Below are 22,133 nucleotides of genomic sequence, written 5' to 3' on the forward strand. Positions count from 1 at the left end.
TCTTGAACTTTGACAGGCTAGTGCTGTGACTACTTCCCTAGGGAGCCTGTTCCAGTGCTTATATAGCTACAGAGTAGGAGGAAACCTGTATAGTAGGCCTTTAGCATTTCATGTTTAAGGCTAGTTAAAGGCCCTAATCATGAGACTCTCAAGAGTTTCTATTACTCCATAAGCTGGGACTCTGCACTCAAGAAAAACCTAACTGCTTTTATGAAGTACAGCAAAGCAGTACTAGTAATAAGGAGTACACTGTGTGTCAAACTCCAGGTATCGTCTTGTGTAAGGTTGCCCTCTAATAGGAGCCTCTGATACATCAGTTTCTGTTTTGTGGAAGGTGTTCCTGGTCCTTATGAGTACTCTGTCCCACTTGCTAAAGAGCAGACTGTGTTACAAGGTGCTTGTGAGAAGAACAAAACTAAGAATTCTTCTTGGACCTTTAAGTGAAACAGTCACATCAGTGAAAATTACCTTGCATCAATGACAAATCCTCCTGCAACTTCATACAGGTTATCTGCATGATTTCTGGAATAGCAGTATGAAGAATCAACTCTCAAAATCCTCTTCATAACTTACTTCTTTGATACCAGCAAATAAGCATCAAACACCTTGGAAGAACTACTTTGGTTTTAAAAAGAACAGGCACGGATCCAGTTTCCTTGTAGTTTAGGCATAAGATATTCATCACATTCCTGCATCGACTCCAAAAAGGAGTCAAAAAATGCTCCATCAGCTTTTCTTGACTTGTGTTAATTTTCAACTGCCTAAACAAAGGATACTTCTGTACTGAGAAAATTGGTTTTACAAAACCTTCAGATTAAAAGCTTACTTATAAACTAAGTTAAAAGCTGACAGCAGCATTCATGTGAAAATGTTGAGAATCCCAATCCTATTTTACAGCAGGTAGTGTTTTGTGGGAACTGTGTAAGGAAAGAAACAAGATTCAAATGTTAATATAGAGAAATAACTCTTTTATAGCTCCCATTAAATCCCACAACCACTTTAATATCTGGAGGATGCATGAATATTTTGTGCCTTTTCAGCGTTTTATATCAACTAATATAAATCATGATGATCACTTTTCCACATTCCTGAACTACCTCATTGTTCTGGAAAGGATCCCAGAGGCCCAAAACCCACAAACTACTGTCTACTCTTTCAACAGCAAACACTCTACTACCTGAATCAATGAGACATGGAGAAGACTCATTAAAAAAATGTTAAAATATACGGTAAGAAACTTAATCAATTTAATTTGTATGAACTGAAGTTGTCAGATTCTTCAGGGCTCTGTAAGCAGTCCAAGGCAACTAATATTGTTTGGATGAATGGCTGCTTTATGCTATTCCACACCATCATTCAATACATGGTTCTATTTCAGAACTTTTACAACTGCTTGAATGACATTAATGGGTGGAAGCAGATCATCCTTCTGCAGTCTGTTGTTCTAGATGTGAAGGATTCAATGCCTTCCAAACCTGTGTGGCCTGAGAGCTGCTGGAGAAATCTGTCTGAACACACTTGAGCTAGTAGAAAGACCTGATAGTGGTATGTTATTTAATATATACCTACAGGGTTTAAATCTTCTTGCAACATTTTTCTCTTTTCTTTGGCTGGAAAACATCCACTCCTGCCAGCTAAAGATCCATTTTCCTTTGAAGTACTTCCTGGGAATTTAACTGCCCAATAAATCGCCAACAAAACTTCCAAGGCATAGATCAGCCCTGAGAGACTCCTGGGGAAACAGCCTAAAACTCATCTTTCCAGAGTCAGAGAGGAGGGCAGAGTTGCCCTTCAGTCATAAAAATCAGTATTTGACTGGATGAAATTTACTGAGCTAAATACAGCCATATACAGGAAGTAGAAGCTCTCACCATACTCAGTGGAATCTGACATTCTACTGGAACAACACTTTTGAGAACTGGGATATTCAGATAATTTGTGTCTAACTACATTGGCAATACAATTAAAATGTTTCCTGATTGAATATGTGTCTTAGAAATTTAAACTTCTGAAGTTATTCAGCCCCTTTATGCAGTTCTTCCATTCTTGGCAGGTCCTCCAAATTGACTATGTACCATACATTTCGGGTCAGCAAGGTTCAAATGATGACACAACATAAGAAATACAGTGAAGAGGAGCATGAAGTTAGCAAAAAATTTTTTTTTTAGAAACAATTTTAGAGTCTCACATTAAACCCTTCTCAAAGTAAATAATTGTTAATAGTGAAACAAAAATACTCTCTCCGAAGACAGAAAATATGGAGGTTAAACCAGAATAATTTATTTTTAAAGAAAATGTCCAATAACTTCAGCAAAAATCCTAGAAGTGCTGACTTAATTTCACAATACTGTAAACTATATAACTCATGCAGTTCTGGAAACTCTGTTATCTGGCAGGAAAATGTAAACTGAGGTAACACTGAGATGCAATAATGCCTAGCATAGAATGAATGATCATTTGGAGTTTGTTGTTTGGAAACAAGTCCTTTAAGAAAAAAAACAGGTTTATGCTAGACTACAGGCCGTTAATCACTCATGAAACATTATTAATATTTTAGTGAATATTCTTTAAATTTTCAATTCAGAAAAATCAAGACTTGTACACATGAGACACTCAGGCCTGCTAATGGTGCTGGAGTACATTATCATGAAGGCTTAACTTTAATGGCGTTATTTCAGTTTTAATTAAAAATAAACCTTAAGAATTGCAATGAAGCTAAATTGTAATTATAAGCTTGGTCTGACCTGCTTGCAGAAGCACATGTGATGCATATTTAGAGTGCACCAACAGTGCTCCCTCTGTTCAAAAAAAACAAGCCAGAGATACTAGAGGTGCTTCTCCTCTGTCCCTGCTGAGCTTCTGAATTGCAAATAGGCCAAATTCGTCTACGGAAGAAGCAAAGAGCCGCATGGAAAACTGTCCTGAGGTCAGTCACCAGCCTCATCCTCCTCTGAAGACAATAGAGGTCACTGAGGAATTAATTTTGGGTGACGTACATGCAGTGTCCTGTTGGGAGCAGTGCGGGGCATAAAGAATAAATGCAGCTTCTACCTGGCTACTCTGAACAATTCTGCAAGTGTCAGAAGGTTGTTTCAATTTACTCAGAGGAAACTGAGACTCTGAAATCATAATCAATTTCGATCCCAATGAAGGGACTGGAATTTTTTCCTAGAGATAGATCAACAAAACATAGTTCAGAATTTGAAGACTGCAGCAAAATCATGATTAAAGCCCATTCAGTGGAGCAATTACTATTATTTTCGGCAATAAATTACTTTCTATCCATTCTGTGCCTTCCCCTGCTGCTACTATATGGTTCTGATATGGGAGAACTGACATAGAAATTTATTGGGAAATTAAGAGAAGGGAGAAGTTAGTTACAACACACTACTTGCCTTATTCATTCTATCTAAAGCACAGATCTAGATTTGTTAGCATATTACATTTTTAGAAAATCCACACATTCTAGATAACCTCTTCATGTACTACCAATCTGTAACACTGATAACATGAACATCTTGTTGCAGAGATGAACATGTAGCTAAATCAATAATACACAAATGACTTCGCTGTCTTAACACTTTTAGAATATTTATTCCTTGATAGAAATAGTACAAAATTAAAATGAAGAATCAAATTAAAATGATACATTGTATCAGTCACTTAAATATTCACATATATTTGGACATAATACAGTCCTGTTGCAAAACACTAGAAGATTATTCAGGTAATTAAAGGGTCATTTAGATTCTTCTGCAAAACAACATCAGCCTTCAGCAAAGGCTGAAGCCCTCCCGATAATAAAATGTACAACACTTGTTGCCTTCATTACATCCATTACATTTTTCCGAGGCATAAATCTATCCAGTTTATCCCATAATGTTTGTATGCTGATTATATATACTAACTCTTCTATAAATTTACAATAAAAAAAGAAACTGCATCTTTTTTCCCCTTATTATAGACAGTAATAAAAAGTAGTGATTGAAAACCCAACAGTGGTTTAAAAAACAATTTATCCTTATCCATGTTGAACTGTTACCCTTTGTCCTTTATGTTTTGCTGTAATCCCTTCCAGTGGTCTTTTCCCAAATGATTTTGCAAGCTCATCTTTTGTGTCATACAATATCATAAGTTTTTCTGAAAATTCAATTATGTCCTTTGTTTCAGCTTCTTCGTTTACTACATACTATTGAAATTGTGAACATGAACTTATGTGTTGGCAAAGAATTCTATAAAAAATTCAGCATTTCCAAGCCTTCCATGACAGACCCAGTAAAAATTATATATTCCGGGATTTCAATACAGAAAGGCTTGGCACCATGCTGCAGTTTTTTTCAGGACTGTTTTATTGCCCATTTCTCATGTTAACATACTCCAAAAAATATTTAGTAAGCTTAGATCTAAGGCAAGTAAGTAAAATGCTTTCCAACAGTATCTAATTATTTTGAAAAGTATTGAGTCAGGGTGGTGCTCAGGTTTCTGTATATCCCTAATACCAATCCCTAAAGAAACAGAAGAAGGGGGATGCCAGAAAATACACAGCTGGACTTCAAGGTGCACCACAAAAAGCCAAGATGCAGTAGTCATAAACTACAGCAAGGAAAGGTTCAATTAGATTTAAATAAGAAATTTCCCAAGTAGAGCTGCTAAGGACATACTTGCCCAAGGAGACTGTAGAACCTCCACCTTTGGAGATTTTTTGAATGGGCCAAAACCCTGAATAATCCGCTCTGACTCTACCGTTTCCCTTGCTTTGAACAGGAGGCTGTACTGGATGACTTCCAGTTATATCAGAAGACCTCAAAAACTAAGTTATTGTCTTTTTCTACTAATTATATAATTGAAGAGTCTTTAAAGGTGAGGTTATATATTTGCCTTACAGACTAGCTGCAATAAGTAAATGCATGGGTGTAAGTTGCACCTAAGCTTTACCTGAAGCATTATTATTTTATGAGGGGAAAGGTTATTGACAAAGCTATATAAACCTCACTGTTTTCCAAACTTCAGGAGGACTTAAGTCACAAGTGAAATTTATATGCACTCACATAAAAAGAAATTCTCCAACTGAAGCTTAAAAATTGTGTCAGATTTGTAAACTTTATTGTTTCAATACGTCTCCTCTATTTTCCCTCCATTCTTCTTTATAAAACAAAGATATGCCCAAGCTATTGAAGTATTAACTAAGAAAGAACTAGATGTAATCTAGGAGTTGTCCTGTAATTAAAGTAGAAACAGCTACAAAGAGTACTGTCAACTTGGGAAGCTTCCAATTTACTTTTGGTTCTCTTTCTAACTAGTGACACACAGAAAATGTTTGATTGTATATTTAGAAGCATGTAACAGACTTCGTAACATTTAAAATGCTTTTAATTGCTGCTGTTAGTGATCCAGAAAGCTTCCAATGAATAAAGCTTGGTTTAATGTTTCTTTTCTTTACCATCCCTCCCCTTTTAAAATTATGTTAAAAAAAAAAGTTATAAAATGTTGCTTTATGGCATCAGTGGTTGCATGCACAGTTACCACAGGAACAGACTCAAATTTGCAGTGATGTAGGACTATCACTTTTATCCCACAAAAGTCATCACCCAAAGTTCTTGTAAAATGAGCATGCATCAGTAGCTGAGAAACTCAGGAAATCCACAACTTACATGCTGTCCTTTTTTAATATATTAATATATTGGAAAAGCACATAGCAAGACATCTAAAAAAGGAACAAGTGATTAAAGAGGTCCACTAATTTAATCTATATATGAGGAAATTAGAGATTATGAAGTGAGAAAAAAAGCTGGGCAAAACCTAATGTTTCATATGAAAGCCAAAATTATCCTAGACACCATACACTTACTACATTTGGAGAGGTTACAGTAGAACTAGAGTGGCTGTGATCCCTACAGGAGTTACAGCTACTTCAGTTTAAACTCTTTTTAGCTGTAAACACATTTATGAAACATATCAGTTTATTAACAATAAATGAAAGCCTTGTGAGGTATTTTTTACCATACATAAATTCCACAAATTAAAATAGAAGAGTTCTCTTTCTAAACCTTTCCATTTTCCAATCTGTTAAAAATGTCTCTGATTTCTAGAGATAATTTCTGTAATGTAAAATGCTTGCATTTTGATTCTTGAATAAGAAGCTCTCTTCATCCTTTCTTTGTTGATGTTAGGAAACTACAGATTATTGAAATATGCTTCTCTTTTCCAGACAATTTCTCCTACCAAGTTTCTTAAAGTTAACTAGATGGTATGCCAGCCTTGTTAGAATGAGGGCATTTTTCACCATAAAATTTTATGAGGAATAATGTAAACTTGAAAAATTGTACTTCTGTTATTATAAACAATGCCTCTGACTCCTACCAATTAAAAGCACCCTTTCTTCAGTCTGTTTATCTTAAACAGCTGTGAGACCCGTGTCAAGCCTTTTCTTCTCTTTATTTTCCACTTCCGTCAGCAGGTATTTTTATTAGTAAGGACTGTGAGGAACATAAACAGTTGCTGTATAAACAGTGTTGACAGTAGTTACCTAGCTGACTTCACACCACTTAGAATATTTTCAAACTTGACTATGTTTAAATAACTCTCTTCACACTTTTAAACATACACCAATGAAAAGGCATTATTTTAGAAATACACATTCAAGTCAGCCAAAGCAAAAGTGAGAATATTGTTTTAAACAAATCTTGAACTGGGGAGACACTGATTTCCTGGAGCCACCCTGCCAGCAGCACCTGCTGGGACTGAGACATTCTGGGCAGAACAAACCAGCTAATGGCAGGCTCTGAGTGACAGGAAAGTAGCAGATGTTGTTTATATTGACTTTTGCAAGGCTTTTGACATTGTCTCCCATAAATTCCCCACAGACAAACTGATAAAGTACAGACTACAGAAATGGACAGCGAGATAGACTGAAATCTGGCTGAACTGCTGGGCTCAAAGGGTTGTGATCAGCATGAAGTCCAGCTAGAGAAAAGTCTGCTGGTGTACTCCAGGGACCAGTACTAGGGCCAGTTCCATTTAACTAGCTCATTAATGACCTGGATGATAGGATACAGTGTGCTCTCAGCAAGTTTCCTGATGACTGGGAAGAGGCAGCTCACAGACCAGCTGGTTGCTCTCAGAGGGACCTTGAAAAGCTCAACCATAAACCAACAGGAATTTTAACAAGTCCAACAAAGGGAAATACAAAGTCCTGCCCCTAGGGAGGAAGAACCCCAAGCACCAGAACAGGATGAGGGATGATCAGCTGGAAAGAGGTTTTGCAGAAAAACACCTGGGGGTCCTTGTGGGCTCCAAGCAACACCATAAACCAGCAGTGTACCCTTGCAGCACAGAAAGCCAAAAGCATCTTGTGCTGCATTAGGAAAATATGTTGTCAGCAGATCAAGATCGTTCTGCTCCACTCAGCACAGCTGAGACATGCCTGAAGGGTTGTGCCCACTCATTGGCTGCCCCATACAAGCAAACATAAGCATCCCAGAATGCAGTCCAGTGTAGGACTGCCAAGACGATTAAGGGATTGGAGCATCTGACATGGTGAGCCTGAAAGCACTGAGACTCCAGCCTGGAGAAGGCTGCAGGAGATCTTATCAGCATGTATAAATACCTGAGGGGGACAGGGGTAAACAACACTTCTCAGTGGTGCCCAGCAACAGGGTAAGAGGCAATAGGCACAAACTAAAACAGATTAAATTCCACCTAAACAAAAGAAAGCCCTTTCCTACCCTATGGTTGTTCAACAGTTGTCCAAGCAGCAAGCTGCTTTACTTGACCAGGGCATGTGTTGGACTAGACAATCTCCAGACACCCCTTCTAACCAGGTATCCTATGGTTCTTTGTGGATGAGACAAAAGGAAGGCAAATTCATCTAAGTAATATAGACTGTGGGTTTAATGGCAGTTGTTTTCTATGCGCACACCAAGCCTTCAATAAGACAAAACAGTTGCCTGTATCTGACTTCATTATATGAAGTTGTTTATTTGATTTAGGAAAAGCCTCATTGTGCAGATGCAACAAAGTTCTTTTTCTCTCCCATGCTTTTTGTAATGCCCAAGCCCGTAGGTCTAAAGAGTATGAGAACCTAACACAGAGATTAAGGCAATGTATTTGTTTTTACCAGTCAAATAATTCACCTTATTGTCTATTGAAATGTCCATTTGTATCAGCAAATTTCTGTCACTTTAATGAATTTCTGTGTGTCTCCTCCAGCCAGTACTCAAGCTATTTTAACCAAACCAGAGCAATGGAAAATCATCCTTCTCCTTTGATAAAGCCTTTTCTCTCACATCAAAGTATTGACACTTTTGTTTCACAACTGTAGGAAAAATAAGAGGAACCAAGAGAACGTCACAGAGAAAAGCTAGAACATCTCATTCATGAAGAGCAGGCACCTGTGCACTGACCCAATTAGGCATTCAAACACTTGTCACTTTGGAGCTGGCTGGTTGTCATTCATCCAATTAGCCCCAGGGGATGTATTGTATGGTGGCATTCCCTGACAGGAGAACTGGAGCAATGGAGGCAATGAAGGCACAGTGATAGGGTGCCAGGATCCTGGTGAGCGAGAGCAGCCAGTAGCAAAGCCAAAGAACTTCAGAGCTTCCTTAACTTGTTTACCATCCAAAAAGCCTTTCAGAATCTTCAATGGTCACTTTTTTTTTTTTCAGAGCACTCTAGTTTAAAAACCTTACAGTAACAGTTCTCTTTATCCAATGATGCATTTAACTCCTGAGTGACTAACACAAGAACCAATCCAGAAGACGTAAAAAATAAACAAGCAAACAAAGCATCTTCATTGCAGGCAGAGATGCACTAAATGTTACTTTCAGTAACACTGCCAGCAAGTAATTCAGAAGTCAAAATGCTTCAGTGCCTATCTCCCCCCTTCACTGTTTTAAATTACTAATTTATTAAATTATGTATTAAATTACATATTACTGATGCTTTCAGGTGCTCTGTCTGCTTGACCACATAAATGAGGGATAGAACACTTTTCAACCATCCATGACTACATACTGTAAGGGATAGAAAAGTTCTGTTCTACTGAACTATATACTATACCGTATTCAAGATCCCCAAATCAGACTTTTAGTTTAAAGAAAAACAGATACTAAACCACAGATGACTATTCAGCAGCCACTACTCACTTCAAGTAAAGCTATCTCTTTTCTTATGCTGAGAGAGTTATGTAGTACAAACACAAGAGTAGGGAGGAGTTCAAGGGGGATTGGGAAAAAGGTGTTATGACCTAAACCATTTGAGCAAAGATTTCAGAATGTTCCCATCACTAAATCTGTGGTCTATGCTAGAATAAAAAATTTCCAATTTTTTGGTACAATATTTCATGTTCCTTCTAAGTCCATTTTTCCAGACTCACTGTTTCACTAGTTGACTTGCCCTGACACCTGCTCTCTCCAGTAAGGAACATTAGAGATGATTAAGGCTACCTGAAATTATGTGAAATTATGAAATATTTTTAGATGCTTTTCTAGTTAACATATTTTGATATGTCCTTCAGTTAAAATCTGAGCTGAAATGAAAAAGAAACAAGCTAACGTAAATGACAGACTGTTAACTCAAACAAACATGAAAATGCAAGTAAATGCATAACATATTATATAACTATCCTGGAAACCTAAGAGATACAAAGTCAATGCCAGTAGTTTAGGTTTTTTTCCCCACTTAGCATGGGAAAATAAAATTTAGATTGAAAAATTATCTTACCTTTGCACAAATAACTTCAGAGAAAGTTGGCCTCTCTCTTTACTTTTCCTCCTTTTCTTATCTCCTGTATGACAGCTCTTTATGTTACTGCCTTGCCTGAAAAAATAACATAGAACCGGAAATATTTATAGAAGTAAATAATTACATTCACTCTTAAATTACAACAAACACTTCATACATGTCTTGATAAAGCTGCAATACTAAATTCAGTTAAGTCAAATGAAATGGTATTTTAATAGTTGCTAATTAATATATGTTGGGCCAAAGGAAAAACAAGAAGCATTAGAAAGAAAAGTAGCTCCTTAGGTTTCAAAGCTGTGTTTTGTAAAAATAGCCACTTTTATCAAACTAGAGCAACCATGGTTTATCCAGTTTCACTGCACCATTAGTGATAACCAGCCAGTGCTTCACAAAGCTTGAGCAAGACAATCAGGAAGCTTAACCACTTCTTTTCAGTGGTCAGTAACCCAGCTTAAGGCACACTGGCTACCACAGGACTGAACACTTCAGTAGTCTTTGTGCGACGGGTGCCCAAAGTTCTAGACATCCACTGGAAGAGGTGGATGCAAAATGGAAAATGTTTAGTCAAAAACAGCACTTGCCCAGGAAGAGAGGACTGTGACTTCAGGGAAATTTGTAATTTGTCTTAAGTCCTGCTTTTTAGAACATCCTAAATTCTAGTGGAAGAATGGGACTCGCATCCCCTGCTCCCCTTCTCCCCCAATTTAAAAGCACAAAACAAAGAAAGAAAAGACAGCAGAAGAGGTTTGTTTTGAATTCAGCTGCTACCTTCTTCATTTATTGACAAGAATTCTGCAGCCAGTTCCTCTCATCTCTTACTTTTTGTTACTTTAACCTATTTTAAACACATTTAATGTTTTGATGAGAACACGTTACCTCCCTTTCCACAGTAGTGCACATGATGAGTCAAACTTTCAAGTAAGCAAGGTTCAAGGACCAGGAATTTTGAAAGTCCTCAAAAACTTTATGAGGACTCCCCTTATAGTCTTTTAGCTTTACACCTTGCTTATCTGTAAACTCAGCTAAGCTTGTCACAATATCCTGTCCATATTTCAGTGAACTGGTGATGAACTTCAGTGAACAGCAACTAATTAGCATCACTGCAGCCAGCACCTGCTATTTTGTGTCCTGTACATAAAAACAAATACATTTTATTTTTAGGAAAGTAATTAATGTTCCTTGCTCAGTCTTAACTGCAGATTGGTGCTGTTTTGTGAAGAAAACCAGGAGAGACTGCAACATCTCAGCTTACAGTGGTGACACAGGAAGATCAGTTTAATTTCTCATCAAATTGATAATTCAGTCATACAATTTCTTTCCATATACTTTTAAAAGCCTTTTTATGGTTAGATTGGCCTGCAAGTTGGCCAAACCTTAACTGTTGACTAGAACTCTCTTGTAGCTATTTCTTTCAGTAACAAGCAACACGTTTCATAAATTGCTTTTTATCATGCTCTTCCAAAACAACTTGTTGCTCTTACATAACTAAACATTGGAAACAATACATTTTCTTTGTCATGTCAGGAGTTTTGGCATACATGTATTATTTATTTCACTGGGGTGAAATTCTCTTAGGAGATCCACTTCATTGCCTTAATCTTTATTCAGGCACTCAAATCTCTTCCAACCCCCTGCCTCTATATTCAGCTGGAAAAGCTGCCTGCAAACCAGCAGGACCTGGATGAGCCAAAATCAACACAGAACTTGCGTGCAGCTCCTAACTGACCACAGCACAGACTGACATTGATCATGCAGTTCCCATTACGCCAAGGTACCAGCTACATCCACCCTGCCACTCATGCTGCTTCCTGGCTGGTTCCATCCCCCAGCTGTCTCCAAGACAAAACCCGAGCGTGCTTTAGGGAATGTTCCAGCCTGGAGAATCCTTCCAAACAACAGCATGGGTAAGACTGCCTTAAGTTTTGATTTTCCACTCTTGACCAGGATTTACAGTATTAGCCTGTAACATCATGACTTTGGTGGGCTGCAACACAGCTCCCACTATCCCAGGTACTCTGAACTAAAAGACACCAGCTGCTTATCAGGGCTGCAGGAACACCACAGCACCCAGACCACACTCAGATTATGGCCAGCCTTCTTTTTTTAAGACTCATTTTCTAAAGCATTGAAATGCCCAGCCCTTGCCAACCAGCCTACCTTGATGACAGGTGTTTGTCCCTGTCTTCTTGTTTTTGCCATTTAAGAACATCTGTAGCCTCAAGGGCATTGTTTAAAAGTTACGGATGTTCTGAAACCCAGGGATTTGTATAAGACCTCATACACAGCAGAAAACCACAGCCCTGTTGACACCACAAGTAATCTTTTCAAGACTTATAAGATGCACTAAATGAAGGGGAAAAAACGAGTAGGGAATAAAAATCAAAGAGGAGAGTAAAAATGATGGTTCTGCAAACAGGTCCATAGATTAGATTAAATATGTTTTAAAATTTATAAGATATATTTGGGGTCATATAATTTGCTTGGTCACTAGCATATTGTGGAAATGTGAAGCACTCTTTTTAATTTTCTGCACCTGACATTATGCTTACTGCATACTTATTTGTTCAGATATTCATGAAATAACTACAATTTACATAGTATTGTTGTTTTTCTTGTGAAAGTGTTGATAGACTTCAGGGAACCTAAATTTAGAAAAAGAAATACATACATTCCAATAGGTAATAATGCAAAAAGTTCAAATGTGAAAAATCCAAAATACAAAAATTCCATTTTTTATTTCATAATCTGATTGGCTAAATGGTTTTACATAAAATGTACTCAAAAATATTATTTAAAATGTCAAGACACTTTAATATTTTTAATGCAACCTTAAAAAACAAAGTGAGACAATATGCAGCTTTTTCATAAAATAAATAATGTATCTATATACACATATATATAATTCAATTTCTGTTTACTTTATAATACTGTGCAATGTTCTTTAATATAAAATATTTGCTTTGTGATATTTAATGTATTTAAGCACAGTTTTATGCAATCCAGTACTGCAGAATTCCATTGTTCAGCCTTGCGTAATTTCTTCTTTCAGAGCTAAGGATTAATGAGGAGCTCTCAGAAAAGGAGAAAGCATGCTGGTTGGTTGAGGGGGGCAGTGATCCATCTTGCTGTCGTATCTATCTTATTTCTGGGTGTGCCCAACCCAAGATGATTCTGTTAAAGTAGTAATGGAAAAAAATACACTGGAAATACAACAAAAAGTAGCTTTTTGTTTTTGTCATTTCTGATACACACACCCTCATGAAGACACTTCCTAGAGTGGGTAGTCCAGTGGGTAGCATCCGTAAGAACAACGCCCAAATTTTACCTATATTATACTAATCAAAACAGAATACAAATTTCATCTGATCTTTAATATGTTGCAAAGTCATGCCCTTCCTTCATGAATATAAATTATAACCTCATTCTTTCAATTCCTAGACTATTAATCAAAGTTGAATGTTTCAGTAAGTTACACAGCATAGGCTTATTCTCCTGTTCAAAGTTATAACTCAAATTTTTTCATGGTACTCCATTTCAATAAATCAAACTAACTAACACTAAGGTACATAAATCTCAACTATTTGAGTGAGTGGGAAGTACCAGGATAGAGAAAGGAACTCAGCCATTACCTTGTGCATGTAGCTATGCAGCTGTCATGGTCCTCTTCCTTTTTTGGCGGGTTACTTTTTCTTTTCTTCCTTTTAGTAAGTGGTAAGGATTTGTACCATGTTCCCCTTCATGTTGCAAGCTTGACAAAACTCTGGTGCTAAGCCCTGCTGTTGCTGGCCTGTGTGCAGGGGCACGCACAAGAGGGGCCGTTTCCAGCCGCCCGTCGCTTTGTCCTCGGCCCTCCCAAGCTTCTGTGTGATCAGCACAGCCTTTGTGGCCATACAATAGGGGTTAAACATTTCCCTGTATTTATAGAAAAGCAGAGCTAAATCTGCTTAGCTGCATGAACCTTGTAATAAAATTACACTCACACTATTAGGGCACTTTTCCATTTCTTTGGTTTTTTAAGAATAATTAAAAATTTTTAAAAAACAAAAAAAAAACCCGTATATATAGGGGGTTTTATATTTTGTATATGTAGTGCATAGCAAATGCAATCAACAGTAAGATTTTTCTCCAGATCTTATACACAATTTCCTTTCAAACAGCTACCTGCGACTTGCCTATTTACTTACAGATATAGTTTAATTTCCCTTTACATTTATTCTACTTGACAACTTGCCAGTGGGACAATGCCCTATCTCCAACAGGGTATCTAAGAGACAGATCGCTGCAAAAACTACAATCTGTACTCAGTGGTGAATGTAAAAATGTACTGAGAAATAAAGGAAAACATTTTAAAGAGTCAAATGTGCTTGCCCACAGTCCTACAGACACTGATCTCATACAACACACGAGCCTCCGGACCACCCTTCCTTTCCAAAGAACTACCTTGAAGTAACATTGGTACAGAAAACTAACATTTTTTTCAACTCCTAAAGAAAGAAACCCTGTTTAAAAACTTTCTGTTTCATTCTGTTACAAATCCAGGTTTTTCCCTTAGGTTTTTTTTGGGGGCGTTTTTTTGGGGTTTTTGGGGGGGTTTTTTTTGGGTTTTTTTTTTTGTTTGTTTGTTTTTGTTTCATTGGTTTGATTTGGGGTTTGTTTGCTTGTTTGATTGATTTTTTTGGTTTGGTTTTGTTTGGTTTTTTATTTTTTTATTTTTTGTTTGTTTGAGGGGGGTTGTTGGTTTGGGGTTTTTTAAGTCCAGTTAAAACATTTCTAACTTTAAGGGTTTTGCATCTTTTTATAGGTAGCAGGATGAATTCTGCCAGTCTCTATTAGCACCAAAACCAGTTCAGAACAGTAACTTCATAAGTTCAACAATAACTGGTCCTTTTGAAACTTATTCCATTTTTAAGGCTTCTTAGAACAATGTTTTTCCTCACAAAAGCATGAGCTAGACTTAAGAATCTACTTCAAAGCAGATTTCCAGTGAGGTTCAGTAATGACTGCATCCACCTGAATTCTTAAACTTGCCAAAATAGAACCAGAATATCCTAATTTGAAGTTTCACTTCACATATGTATCTTGATCCTAGAGCTGCAAACACTTAGCTGAGAAGGATAAAAAAAAATCAGAGGTTAATTACCATTACAGGTCATTAATTTTTTAATGTGGAAATTTATCATCAAATAATATAGAGTTGATTCGGACAAACCTCTGCCATTCAGTTACTAATCTTTAACTGCACATTTACAGCTGTACATTCAAACAACAACAGCAGACATGAAACTGTAAATAAGAAGCTACTTACCATGTCACAAATGTGGCATGGTATTAATCTGTTATTTTTACTTAGTAACATTTAATTCTTGAAAAAACTCAATTCTCAAAATAGCTATTTTCATGGTTTCAATCATTCCTTCCAAAATGAAGTCCCAGAAGAAAATGATTTGGGTAATGCAGTAGCCTAACTATTTACTCCCCTCAGCCTTTGACAGCATATTATATCAAGAAATCAGCTCATATATAACTGATTGACCAGAGTTTTTGTGTTTAACTGGGTTTAAGCAGAAATTGTCCTCTGAATTTTGAGATGAATGACGGAGGGGCAGGGCTCATTTTGTCATCTGATTGACCAAACCTAATCAGAATTATTTCTGCACACTGCTTCACTACAGCTGTAGATCCATTAAACACTAAATGCTCCAGAGGCCCATTCCCCTTCAGCTTCCCACTGTGACTCCCACTTTTCACACAGTAGCTACTCTGTGGGCTACTCAAAACATTCAAAAAATGGAGGTGCTATATTTAATGGACAGCTCAAAACCCATAGCAAAATCTGTCACTTGAATGCTAGGACAGCAGCTATCATAATAAAACAGGTTCTTTGTGATGGAGACTTAAAAAGAAGCCTTTGATATGGTTCCCTTACTTCCCAATACATTTCTATTAGGAGAAGGTTTTCAGTCACAATAGCTTTTTTCTTCAACAGAAATAATCATGTCTGCCTCTGGAAATGTTCACTTTTTTTTTTTTTTTTGTAATCATAATATTACCATTTTAAATCTTAGTACCATTTTAGCCTCAGGAAGTTTTAAACTAATATAACCACTAGGAATGACTTAGTGCACAATTTACTTATTAACAAAACTAATTTTTGGCCTCTTGAACTGCTTAAGCAGAAAAAAAACCTGATGTGCACATACAGTACACAATTCCTTACTTTGATATCTGCTTGTTAGAAAACAAAAAAATATTCTGAAAAATATCTAGGAACTGTTGATGACACTAAATATTCATCCATCTTTTTTTCACACATTTTTGGCCTTCTTTTCCAGAAGTCCACAACTCTTTCCAGACATATGATAATACTCAGGAAAAGTAACAAATCATTTATGCTGAGGTCAAAGTCATATTCCCATCAAAATTCAGTGAGTGCAATACTCATCTGAGACCTTCAAGTAGCTGAAGAGCTAACCTCATGGTGGAGCTTAGCCCAGAGACAGACTTTGGACCCTGGTAGGTTGGACTGGGCAAACACATGGGTTCTGTAATTCTAAAATGCAGCATGGGTCACAATTACCCAGGAATGGGGCAAAGGAAGACCCAAAATAAAAGCTGCTTCTACAGTTAGGTTATGGCAATGAAGAAGATCAAAGGCTCACAATCATAGTACAATAATAAAATAGCCTGCTTCTTTTACCTGCTACTTTGCACACTGAATGTTTTTAGAGCTTCTGTATGCCTAACAATTACAACTGAAGTCATGTCAATATTATAATTTTCAGAGTACAGACTTCAGTATCGAAATGTACACCATTAATGTTCACGCAATGAAGATGGTACTTCAATTTGATGATTACACCAGGACGCAGATTAGGTGTGTTGGATCATATTACTACTACTACTGTTTGTTTGAAAAACAAGAGGCAAAATGTTTCTATTTCCTACATGAGACTTAAAGAAATGCATAGCCTTGCTTTAGCTTTGTTCCTTGTACATGTTTTGTTAGATTCATCTCTTTGCCATGTTTTTGCATATACAAATTTGATTTTTATTTTTTCATTTTCCAGCTTCAATTTACTTTATTTTACCAGTAAAGTTTTCAGCAATCATAATTTTGTGCACAAAAATTTTGAGTTTCTTTATGAAAGACACCTTTATGATTGTGGAGTCTGAAAATACTTTGAAGTAGAGATGACATTCAAAAAGACAGTTTCACAGGGATAACATGATATGCAAGGTGATTATTCAGTGCCACCTGCATATCCTTATCCCAAAAATTCAACCCAAGTACTTGGGTTGGGAGGTGAATTTTAAAGAGTAACTAATAAATCTAGGATATTACAAAGCAAAAATTGTGAAGAGAAGAATCCCCTAAGGATTAAAGAATTTATTTATTTACTTTAAAACATCATCATAACTACTTCTACTGGTTTTAAGCTGTTACCACTGAAATTTCATGGAGATACTTTAATTAAACCCATTGCTGTTGCTCTTTCAGCAATCATTTATTCCTTTTGCTTTTTTTTTTTCCCCTACAAACAACAGGATACCCTATACAAAAACATAGCCAGTTACCTCTTACCAGTCACCAACACATTATGGTAGGGAAATCAGGTTAAATAATTTTTAACTGGACACTAATAACTATTCTTTGTTCCAAAATAACTGTAGCATGTATGTCCTGATCACAATTCTTAGACTTTTGTCTCCTTTCTACATTTTCCTTAAGTTCATTGTACCAGCCAAAGCAGACTATCTGCCAGCTACAGAAAATCCCTTCTCACAGGCTCTGAGGATGCAGACTCATACAGGTCCCATTTCTCTTAATCCTTTACAGGGAGATCCTTTGCTCGCATACATAAGGCACATAAGCTGTTTAGCACACAGAGAAGTTGCCAAGGAGTGTGAGATTTCCCTGAAGTGATTCCAGCTCAGCTGACTGAGAAGAGTCCTCTTCAAATAACTCAAGGCTCATTCACTTTATTATTTTACCAGCACATCAAGTTAAGTTTTGTACACGGGCTTTCTTTATGTTTTCATGTTACTTTTTAATGAGGAAGCACCCATAATAAGATTCACAGCATTAACTTTAATTATACTGAGATTTTCTCTAGTACTGTTCTCTATCCCTTTTCATAGTGGAATAAATGCTTTGCCCTTCCTCTTTGAGCACAATGAGTGCCCTTGATTACTGGATGCCTAAAGCCATTTAAATATACAGAAACACAGTGTAAGTGTAGACAAATGTGCACTTCCCAACCTCAGGATGAGATTTATCAGCGGCTAGAAAAACAATTGCAGCTTCAGGAACAAAACAGATCTGCTGGTGCTGCAGTGCCTGTAGCTAACTAGAAGTTACTGAAACTAAAGATATCAAGTGCAAAGCCAAAAAGAATTTGCATCAACTACACACTATTAAAAAAAAAAAAAAATTAAACAGAATCAAGCCCATGAAAGAAAGGGAAGAGGAGAAAAGGAAGATGACAGGTACGAAGTGAGGTTACAATCTGGATTCTGTAAAAAAACCCAAACAAACCAAATAGGAACACAAAACAAAAACACCATTCAAAAAGCACCATTCAAACAGGCAAAAAAAAAAAATCCCAACAAGACAGAATAAAGATTCTGTCTGCTCTCAAGTGAAGGAAAAAAATTAATGAAATTGAGTCTTCTTTGGATGTAGAAATCTTTTTGGGATGCTTCAGCTGTTTTCTTTTTCTTGGTAAGGCACATGTTGTTTGAACTTCTGCATGTGCTATATGTGCTACACCTGGGCCGGCACTACCCAAAGAGAATCTGGCTGGAATGGAGGCCACATTCAGCTGCTGATGTTCTTCTGTACACCCTCATCTATCATCACACATAGAAACATCCAAATTATCAGTGCCTTAAACTTTACTTGAATGCTCTCTAGCTATCTACCATTCTTTCTCTATATCATTTTGATAGAATTTAGAAGCTGTCTGCTTGAATTCTGTCAGTAACTTGACTGACAACTTGAAACTAAGTTTAACCACTTGAAACTCCTTAAGGGCTGTACATATACACACAGCATGCCAAGCATACAAAGGAACTGGGCTCCCCAAAGCACTGGCACAGACAGCTGTAATTTGCTTTTAAATAAGAGCAGAGGAACATGGTGTGTGGCAGTGCTTTCTCCTTCACACTGAGCAGCACTGGCTGTGGCTCACCCAGTCTTCAGCACTTTGCCCATCAGTGGCACAGCTTGTTTAGAGAGACAGAGAAGACAATCTCTCCCCCTTGCAGATCACATCTGAGCAACATAGTAAAGTTAAAAAAAAATACTCTTTTCTACCCCTTTGTCCTTGCTATCCAAAGATCCTAAAACACAATGATTAGGGATTTTCCTCAGAGACAAACCATGGGGGCTTGCATCTACTTAGCAAAAAGGTACATTTTATCTCCAGTCTCTCCTCCGGCAAGTATTGCAGTCAAGACTGTTGGAAAAGTCACAAATCCGTAATAATTTTTCCAGTAAGTTCCAAATACAAGATCCTCATTCAAAAAAACAGCATTCAGCAGTAAAGCAGTCTTAATAAAAAAAAAACAGATGGAGACACCTGGTGACATCCTGATTCTGTGCCAGAATTGCTGTGTCCCAGCTCTTCCCAGTGCCCACTGCTGGCACCAGAGGGGAGCCCTCGAGGCACCACCACCATGCACAGCTGGAGCGGCACAAAGTGGGGAAGGGGAGGGGTTGTTAAAAACCGAGCAGCTATACATGATACCTGTGTGAACATGCACACCCACACTGGGAACAGCTGCTGTGGCATGGAAGCCCCCATTTTGATAAATCTGACCATTTTCAAAAGGGAAAAGTTGCACATAACTGCATTTCTGGGCTTCCTCTTTCACAAACTTTCACTTTAAACCTGGTTTCTATTTCTGAGAATAGAACATGAACAGCTACCCCAAAAACACACTAAACTGCTTTCAGGTTTAACTTCTTAAACATTGCAAGTTTTTCACTACAGCAGAGCCCTTTCATACTATACAATTAAGACTTCAAGGTCTCAATTTTAAAGAGATTTTTTTTGTCAGTATTCTGATAGGCAAATTAATTTTCATGACTACTGATCTAGAAAAAATTTCAACTCTTGACCTGGATATAAAAAAAAAATATTCAAAGGCTTGAAACCATTCCTTGCTGCAGTCCAGTTAGAACTATATTTGATTTTAAACACATTTGAATAATTTGGCATTACTTATGGAAATAGGACATTTGATATTTTTCTTTGTAATTATACTTGTGATTTCAAAGCATTGTCTCTAGATGTGCTGTTCACATATTCACAAAGACTACATGTCATTAATATTCTGTACGTTATCAAATGCTTTAGTGTACCAACTAACTGCTGAATTTGGGTTGCATGAATAGAATAAATATTTCATTTTTATAGTAGCCACTGCAGGAACAATAAGCAGGAGCCACACAAGCATAATAGCTTTCTCACCTCTGCAACAAAAAAAAAAAAAAAATTGAACTATTTGTATTTCTTTTAAAGACAGTAAAACTATATTGCAACTAAATATTTATTGTTTAGTTCACCTCTATAATATAGAGGTGAACTAAGCAATAAAATCACACATTCAAAAGATAGTTTCAGCAAGAAAATACACTACACAAACACTAGCAGTGGAGGAAGAAAGTAGCGGGTTGTAAACAGTATCCAAAAAGACCAAAAAAAAGGGTAGAATTCGTGTAGAAATAAAGTAATTATTAAATATTATAATATGGAATTTTTATTAAAATAATTAACATCATATTCATTACAACCAAATTACCACACATCCAAACTCACAGCAGGTCCAGGATTTGGTTTGTATGCATTGCATGATTTTGTCTTCTCTGCAGTAAGACAGTAAATATTCATACACATATAGAAACTGGTTTTCTCACTGCTTAAACACCCCAAAGAAGCTGTGCCCTTTATGGGTTTTGCCTTATTTCACACATTTGTCAAATTACTTCCTACAGGATTAAAAAAAAAAAAAAAAAGCTATAAATCTTTACAAGAACCTGAAATTTGCAGAAGCCTGTTTTGCAGTTATCGAACAACCTGATGAGCAGCAGATGTACCTCTCCTTTATTAGCAGCTTAGATAGCAAAGGTGTTTGGAATCATTTCTGCACATAGGAGGCTGCTGGAGTTGCCAACTATCTAGTTCAGTTATTTACTAACTGCTTTTTTGTACAGCAAACCTGGTTTGTAGCAGCCAGAGCTGCTGCACAGACAGAACTGGAGCAGTTGGGAAAATGGTAGAGCTGTAACTCCAGCAGCTGTGACACCAGCAGGTACAGTTATTTTAGATTACCTCCTGAGGCCATGTAGTCCCTCTGCAATCACACTGTCTCCTCCTTTCATTAGGAGTGTACGACACAAATCTAAAGGTATCAAATTATTTTACTTTTCAATCATAGAAGAAGGAATGTAATTTATATATCATTTCTGTATTTAAATATAATCCATTTAAAGCACTTTTGTGCTTACCAAATTGTATGCCATATACAGAATTGCAAAATAGCTACCTGTTTTATAAATTCAGTGGAAATGTCCAGCCGTAGGACAGGTTTTACTTACACACGAGCCTGCAGCTCTGTTTTCCAAATTGCTATACCCAGGAAACCAAGGCACTTCCAGCAGGTGCTTGAGGTAAATGTGCTGTGTTCCCCTCCAAAAGTACAGATAGCACATGCACCAAACAATTGCAGCCTCATGCCTCAAAGGGTGATGAGTCTACAACATACACAGAAATCAAACGTGGACTCAGAAAGTAAGAGGTTTGTCTTTGAGGGGCTTCTAAAGCCATGACTAAAACTGATGCTATTTTATTCAGTATACTAATATTAATCACTGTTACACTGAGTTACACTTGAAGCAATCTTCAAGTATTTCTTTAACTTCACTATTTACTGTAAAATCCAACTTGTAACTTTAATCTCACCTGATTATTTTAGTTATACTATTATGGTCTGTGGATATCAATATATATTATTAGTCTTTCCTGAAAGTATGATGATAGAGATGTTACTTCATTTTAAAACTAGGAATATTTTGGCTCAGGATCTGTGATGGGTGAAATGCCAACTTATGATAAACCTAAGTCTTATTGAAATTCTGCAAAACGTATTTGGAAATTACCTTAGCAAACATAGCATATTAAAAAACATGATTTAGCCTCAAAACACTGAAAACATTTCTTTTTCATCTTAAATTAGAGATTATTCAAGCAGGCCTCTTGACTTGTTAAATAAGCTTTTAGCAATTCTTTTCTACAAATACAGAAACAAAAATATATTTTCACTTTGCTAAGCTTTGGGGGGGTTTATTTGAAAACATACTTAAACCTAAAATTAACCAGTTAACA

Source organism: Vidua macroura, chromosome 5 (genome assembly GCF_024509145.1).
Source record: "Vidua macroura isolate BioBank_ID:100142 chromosome 5, ASM2450914v1, whole genome shotgun sequence".
NCBI classification, from domain to species: Eukaryota; Metazoa; Chordata; class Aves; order Passeriformes; family Viduidae; genus Vidua; species Vidua macroura.